Source organism: Hakea prostrata, chromosome 1, assembly GCF_041222555.1.
Source record: "Hakea prostrata isolate BN-2017 chromosome 1, UWA_Hpros_2, whole genome shotgun sequence".
Classification (NCBI taxonomy): Eukaryota; Viridiplantae; Streptophyta; class Magnoliopsida; order Proteales; family Proteaceae; genus Hakea; species Hakea prostrata.
In genome coordinates, this window is record NC_142600.1 from 69,087,692 (window position 1) to 69,095,169 (window position 7,478).

Here is a 7,478-nt window from a genome sequence, read left to right on the forward strand (position 1 = left end):
AGAATTAAAGATAGGCAAAGGTAAGTCACTGAATTATATTATAATGATTAAACATACCTCTATTGTTGTGAGGAGTAATGATGTTGGGCAGAGGAAGAATCCCCACTTTTGATGATATCCATGACAAAGTGTTGCATGCATTGAAAAAAATATTAATGGTAACCTAGATGTCCAGTCAATTACTACACCTCAATGCTTTTCAAAGGAGAACCAGCTAGCTCTGGTTTTGGTGGCATGTATAACCACAACTAGTCCTTTGATTCCACAACATCAGTTGGTTTGAACCTCCATTTAATTTCACACAAGTTGCATCTTTGCTCATCAATAGATCACTCAGGTTTCGGTCAATAAGCAATGACACTGCCCTATAAAAACTCGCTTTCGCTGCAGTTTGGTTTTCTTAACCAAGTCATTGCCTATGTGTCGTCAGCTCATTCTTCAATAGGCATGCGATCAGAGCCATGGTCTCCTACTACTTGGGAGCTTATGGTTTCTAGACCATGCATGGATAAATCTTAGGTTACTAAAACTTAATTGCTAACTACCAAGATTGAGATGCGCATGGGGACGGAGTAAAATAAGGAGGAGAGCAGATCCAAGCTTATCCAGTTGCCAAAATCAAAAGCATGAAGTTCTAGCCCACGTTCACAAAAAATAAAATAAAGTGATAAAGTGAAGAGGTTATGGGTTCGACCTTTGTAGATGGCATATTTAATACCCGCATCCCTTATATATAAAAACTCTCCAACTTAAAAAAAAAAAAAAAAAAAAAAATTAAATAAATAAGAAAATAAGAAAATTTTGGTAAATATCACTTACCTCCCCTCTTAGCTGAACAAATAGCACTTAGACCCCCTCTTAGTTGGATAATGTCACTTTACCTCCCCTCTTACCTAGTAAATATATCAAACATCTCCCATCTATTAACTTTATCGGTTAAATTTAACTTTTATCGTTAAATATTTTTCTAAAACCCCAAACTACCCTTGGCTGAAAACATTTTTTTAGTTTAAACCCTAAATTACCGTAATCACCCTAGCAATTAAATACGAATTATTCTCAATTAAAATAATTGTTAAAAACCAAAATATCATAATTAAAACCCAAATTATCTTAAATTATTAAAACCCCAAAGTAGTCTTTTTATTTTTATTATTTTTATTTTTATTTTTATCAAACAACTAAAAAAGCATGTACTTGATATGAAAATGCAATTTAAATTGAGACATCTTGACCCAAACACCCTTAATTAACTTTGATTCTTTAATTTAAATGTAAAAAAAATAGAGAGAGAATCGACGCTTCATCTTCTCAATTTAAATTGCATTTTGATATCAAGTAGTACGCATTTTTTTTACTTGTTTGATAAAATAAAATAATAAAAAAAGGTACGTTGGGGTTTAATAATTAAAGATAATTTGGGTTTTAACTATGGTATTATGGTTTTTAACAATTATTTTAATTGAGGGTAATTTAGTATTTTAACTGCTAGGGTGATTACGGTAATTTAGGGTTTCAACTAAAAAAATGTTTTCAGCCAAGGGTAGTTTGGAGTTTTAGAAAAATATTTAACGGTAAAGTTAAATTTAACCGAAAAAGTTAACAGAGGGGAGGTGTTTGATACATTTGCTAGGTAAGAGGTGAGGTAAGTGACATTATCCAACTAAGAGGGGGTCTAAGTGTTATTTGTTCAACTAAGAGAGGTGGGACATTTTTGTTTTTTTGACATTAAAACATAAACTTCTATTTTGAGACACTAAGAACTCAAATTTATTTTCCTTCTTTCATTCATTTTTTTTTCCGGCGTAACTATACATGATTTCAATACCCACAAACAATAAGAGCTAGCGAAAATGCATTGAAATAAGAAGAAAAAAAACTCTTACATAAAAATAGGAAAATAGAAGGATAACCAAAGTATGAAATTTGGACTATAAGTCGTCAACCACCGTAACCTCAACATATCCCTGAAATTTAAGGGACATTTGACTCAGGTTTCATTGGATTCCAACGATTATCCCTAAAAAAATTTTGAGATGGAAATAATATTAAGAAGGATAGCGTGCTCCGACAGGCTTGTAAGCATTAAACATTAAGATGTGTGGTTGTCTTCTTTATTTTAAATTTCACGGAAATCTAAGGGATGCTGCTTTTGATGCCCCCCATGCTTTGTCAGCTCTGTCCTTTTGGAATCCTGACAAGTCATCTCAGAAAAATTGACAAAGTATTGGAAGATTTCGATAAAAACGATAAATCCCTGATTTTTCACTAACATTTGGTAAAATACGGTATCGCGGCCCTTTCCATGTTGCTAGCTTCCGAAACGGTGAAATATATCACCAATTTTTCCTTCTTTGATAAAAACATTGCCATACAACCCCTAAAGCTCATTTGGTTTAAACAAAGTGGTTTAAATCCCAGCTTCTTGTTGTGTGCCTTAAGTGGCAAACTTGGTTTGTCCATTTGCACCTAAGAATTAGTACGTTGACTACAGTAGCATCATGTTCAGGTATTCTTTTGATTATGAATATTTATTCTTATCAGTTACATATGCGATTGATCATGTTTATGTGAATCTTTCTATATGATGAGATATTGGTTGTGTATGTGGTGATTGATTTGAGAATGTGAATGATTAAGTATGATTTGGGATTGGGAAGTGTCCTTTTGACATTTCTGTCCTTGGACATCAGTGGAAATAGTATGGGATGTTTCCAATGATGCCCTTTGACACTTTCCCGAATTATTATTTTCATACCTAGGACTTGTCTAGCAGTGTTTGGTTAGAAATACCCTGTTATATCAGACCCGATTCGGAAGAGTATTGAGACCGAACGACCCGTGGTAGCAATAGGGATTCATGGGCGCTCAAGACTGGTAGCCAATCTGTGAGAGGACATGAATCACATTGTGGATACTCGTAAGAGGCCATTTACTCGTAGGGTTGCAAATAGTAAACTTGGGCTCATGGGCACTCAAGACCGGAAACCAATCCGTGAGGGGACATGAGAGCTTCCAGTCTGTTATTTGTGGATGACCAATAGGGTTGATGAGTCCGTAGTCAATGACTATACTGACTCTAGTGTGAAGGATACCGGGAAGGATCGCTAGGGGCGAGGAACGGACGTATCTAGATTTGAGTTTATATGACTAAGTAGATGACTTGCATTGGGCTAGGTTTTACCTTGACATGCGCCAATATTTAGACCAATGGTGATGTAAGAGAGCAGTGACTTATACCCCAGCCATGGATTATCCTGAGGGATGAAGGACCCACTACCAAACGGCATTGTGTGATGAGACCTTCCTAAAGAAGTATGGTGCTATGACTTAAAGCATGTCTACCTATAGAGACCAGCATACATAGAGTTAGATTCATACATTCATTGTCTATTCATATCGCATTGCATCATGTTATGTTATGTAATCATGTTATTTATGTTGTTGTGGATAAACTTGCCTTGCTAAGCTCTTTCGAACTCACTCCTTTTTGTGCAATCTCTGTTGTTAGACTACTCTACAAGTACTGAATATTATGAAGCAATATGAGGAAGCGCAAGCTGAAGAAGCGCAAGTTGAAGAAGCTTACTACACGCAAGGTGTTGGCAACAATGAAGATTACATTGCTGATTCCTCGTGCGATCATGACATATACCATGATTAGCCCTAATGTGGAGTGGGAACGTCCGAGTTTGATTGATGAAGTCTATATCTATGAATACGTCCTTTACAAAATAGAAGACTCTTAGTTTTTATTGACTTTCTTTTTTTTACTTTCCTTTGAGAACAGTTGTGTTTCTTTTTAGATTTATGAGCTACATTCCGCTGTAACTATAGAGTGAGATTTTGCCTCACTCTACTCCTTTTTTATTTATATACATCTGGTATCATTTTTTCGCACTCTGATTATGTAACACCCCAATCTCCATGTAAGGAGAAAGTCGTCATTGATCAAGGATCGACGTTACTTAGGTAGTGAACCAAAATACACTAAGAGGGTTTCCACAAACAATGTGAATAATAAAATCCACCAAAACTACAAATGATCGCAGCGGAAAATATTCAAATATAAATCAAAATGCTTCCATGAATTGTCTCATAATTTTAATGAAATCCAAGTAAAGTTCTAGAATCCAAGATTTACAACTAATAGGAAATTTCAATATTTATCTATCCTAAGAGATGTAGTACACATGATCTTGATCTTCATCTCCAAATATCCATCATCCCTTTGATCAAGTCCATCATCTCTAGAAGTAAGGGGTAAGTTTCGGGAAGAAACTTACCAAGTACAACCTTACACATATCAACAGTTTCCTTTCTTTTTATATTTAATATTTAATTAAATAGAATCTTATACAAATAAAATTAACTAACATGTATAAATGAGAAAATAAAGTCATGACATGCCCAATGATATGAATGAGACTCAATGATGCCAAAAAGATAGAAATAAATCACACCCTCACTGGTCTAGGTTCGATAGGATGTCCCATGCCGTTACATGGCCTGCGCGCGTTACACAGCCCAGCATCCATCTACCCTAACCCAAGTGTTTTCAAACTCAATGTATGTTCCATGTCCCCCGTTTCCCCGCCCCGCCCGCGCACCACGCCCCAACAGGCCCCCCCCCCCCCCCGCCCCTCCATCTACCCTAACCCAAATGTTTTCAAACTCAATGTATGTTCCATGTCGTTACATGGCCTGCGCGCGTTACACAGTCTCAACATACATTATCATCCAAAAACACAACTACCATCTCACATGCATACATGGTCTAAGGTAGATCGAATGTCCCATGCCGTTACATGGCCTGCGCGCGTTACACAGCCCAACATCCATCTACCTTAACCAAATGTTTTAGAATCAATGTATATTCCATGCCGTTACATGGCCTGCGCGCGTTACACAGCCTTAACATACATTCTCATCCAAAACATCTACTAACTCAACATCACACATAATGCTAATATGACCATGACATGTCTTGATGAATCATATGCAAACAATGCAAGATCATATGAAAATGATGAATTTTGGATATAGTCCATTATAAAATCAATACATAATACAATAATAAATAACCCAATAAAACACAAATATAAAGATACATTCATGCCTATAAAAAAGATTAATAAATTCAAGGGAGAGATTAGTTATTGATAGATCATAATAATTTCATAAAATATTATCTAAAAGAATACATATTTATATACTCAAAGACAAGATGTTAGGTTTTTTATTAAAATCTATATTATCTATATATTAAGTTTCAAAATTAGTTTTGGCATTTCTTTTATTTAATTGTTTTGTTTGTGTGTGGGACCCTTGAGGTAAGGGTGGTAATGAGGCACCATGAGGTAAGGGTGGTAATGAGGCACCATGAGTAAAGGAGGCCCTTCATGACCTTGGTTAAAGGAGGCCCTTCATGACTTTGGTTATGAGGCTCTTCATGACATTGGTCATGGGTCTTAAAGGTCTTGATCATGGTGATGAGATGGGCTAACTTGAATGGTGGAATTACTCAAATTCTAACTCTTGACATTTATTTCTCATTTCAACTTCATGACCATTCATGGCCATTACCATGAGTGGGGGTTAAGGTCTTTGAATGGGTTAAAGCCTATTCATTCCAAAGAAGTGAATATGAGAGTTACTTCCCCAAGTAGTGGGGAGGATAGGTCAAGGGGGTTTATTCACATTAGTGGAGGAGGGACAAACCATTAATTCTCCATTAGTGGAGAATTGATTCTCCCTTTGTGAGGAGGTGTGGTTTGGGCCTATATAAACCCAACCCTTCCTTGCATATTGTGTGTTGTTGTGACTCTCCTCACTCACATTATTTGTTTTACAAAGTTCATTTCTTTCTTGAGTTGTCTAAGTGTTGTGTTCTAGCTTTTGGCTCCTTTGAGGGACTAGAAGAACTACCTCATCTTCTAGTTGGAGGTTGCTTTATCTTGGAGGTGGTGGTGCGAAGAACCCTTGGTAGTAGGGTGCATCAATTACCTTAAAGACAGCATCAAGGTGTGACTCAACCTCATCAATCAGTGGTTCATTCGGTTGCTACTTCAAGCTCTTCAAATTTGCTAAAGATCTTCATCTCTCAATTGTATTGCAATTTCACTTTTATATGTTTGAAGAATTTGTAATACAACTACCCCCAACAAGTTTAAGGTAATTTATTTGGAAGATCCAATGGCAAGTCTTGGAGATGGCGACTTCAACAAAGACGGAGACAACAACATTGAGGTTGTTGATGGAATTAACACCGGAGGAGATCCTTCAAACAATACCGTTTAAGGTAATGTCAACAAACAAGGTGACGACACTTTCATTGCCATAGATGGTATGAGATATCCATTCCTTGCTACTCTCGATTCAATCCCCACTAATGTAATTCCAACAGTGACAGATCTTATCCCGGATTTGGGTAAGATGAGGATTGTCACTGAGTTCGACAAAATCGAATAGTTTGGAGGTCAAAACTTCAAAAAGTGGAGGCAAATGTTGCTATTTGCCTTAGCCCAAATTGGGGTGGCATTTGCCTTGACTGAACCCATGCCAGAAAAAAAGTATTGATCCTGTTAAGGAGGGCAAAAGGGTGGTTTGGATTCAAGCGGACTACCAATGCAAGAATCGAATTCTGAATGCATTATCTAATGACTTATACCATGTGTATAGTTCATTAGAATATGCTTATTCGATTTGGGATGCTTTGGTTAAAAAGTATTCTCTTGAAGATGCTGGTTCAAAGAAATACTTGGTGGCTAGCTTTCTAAATTTTACTATGAAAGATAGTGACACAATATCAACCCAAATTGATTTATTTCAAATTGTGGTTGGGAAGCTAGCAAAAGAGAAAATGGTCTTACCTGAAGAATTTGTAACCGGTGCCTTGATTGAGAAACTTCCACCTTCATGGAATGCTTTCAAGAGGTCTATGAAACATAAGAAGACAGGATTGACCTTAGACCAGTTGGTTGTAAGGATCAAGATTGAAGAAAGGAACCGGTTCAAAGACAAAGGTGAAAAAGACCTTGGAGAAAGTCGCCTAAAAGCGAACTTGGTGGAAACCAACAAGCAAAACAAGAAGAGGAAAAGTCATCAACAATATGATGAGTCTTCTAAGAAGAAGAAACTGACTTGTTTTGTTTGTGGAAAGGTTGGCCATTTTAAGAAAGATTGTAGGTTCAAGAAGAAAAAAGTTGAAAAGGTGAACCTAGTTGAAGATGATGTGTTTGTAGCTATTATCACAAAAACCAATTTGGTTGAAAAACCAAAGGATTGGGTGTTGGATAGCGGTGCTACAAGACATATCTGTGGTGATCTCAAGATGTTTTCCTCCTATTCCATGGGCTCAAATGATGAAAAGGTATTTATGGGAAACTCCCAAAGTGCCCCTGTTATGGGAAAAGGTAAGGTGACTTTGAAACTTACTTCGGGAAAAACTATTGTTCTCACCAATGTTCTCCATGTGC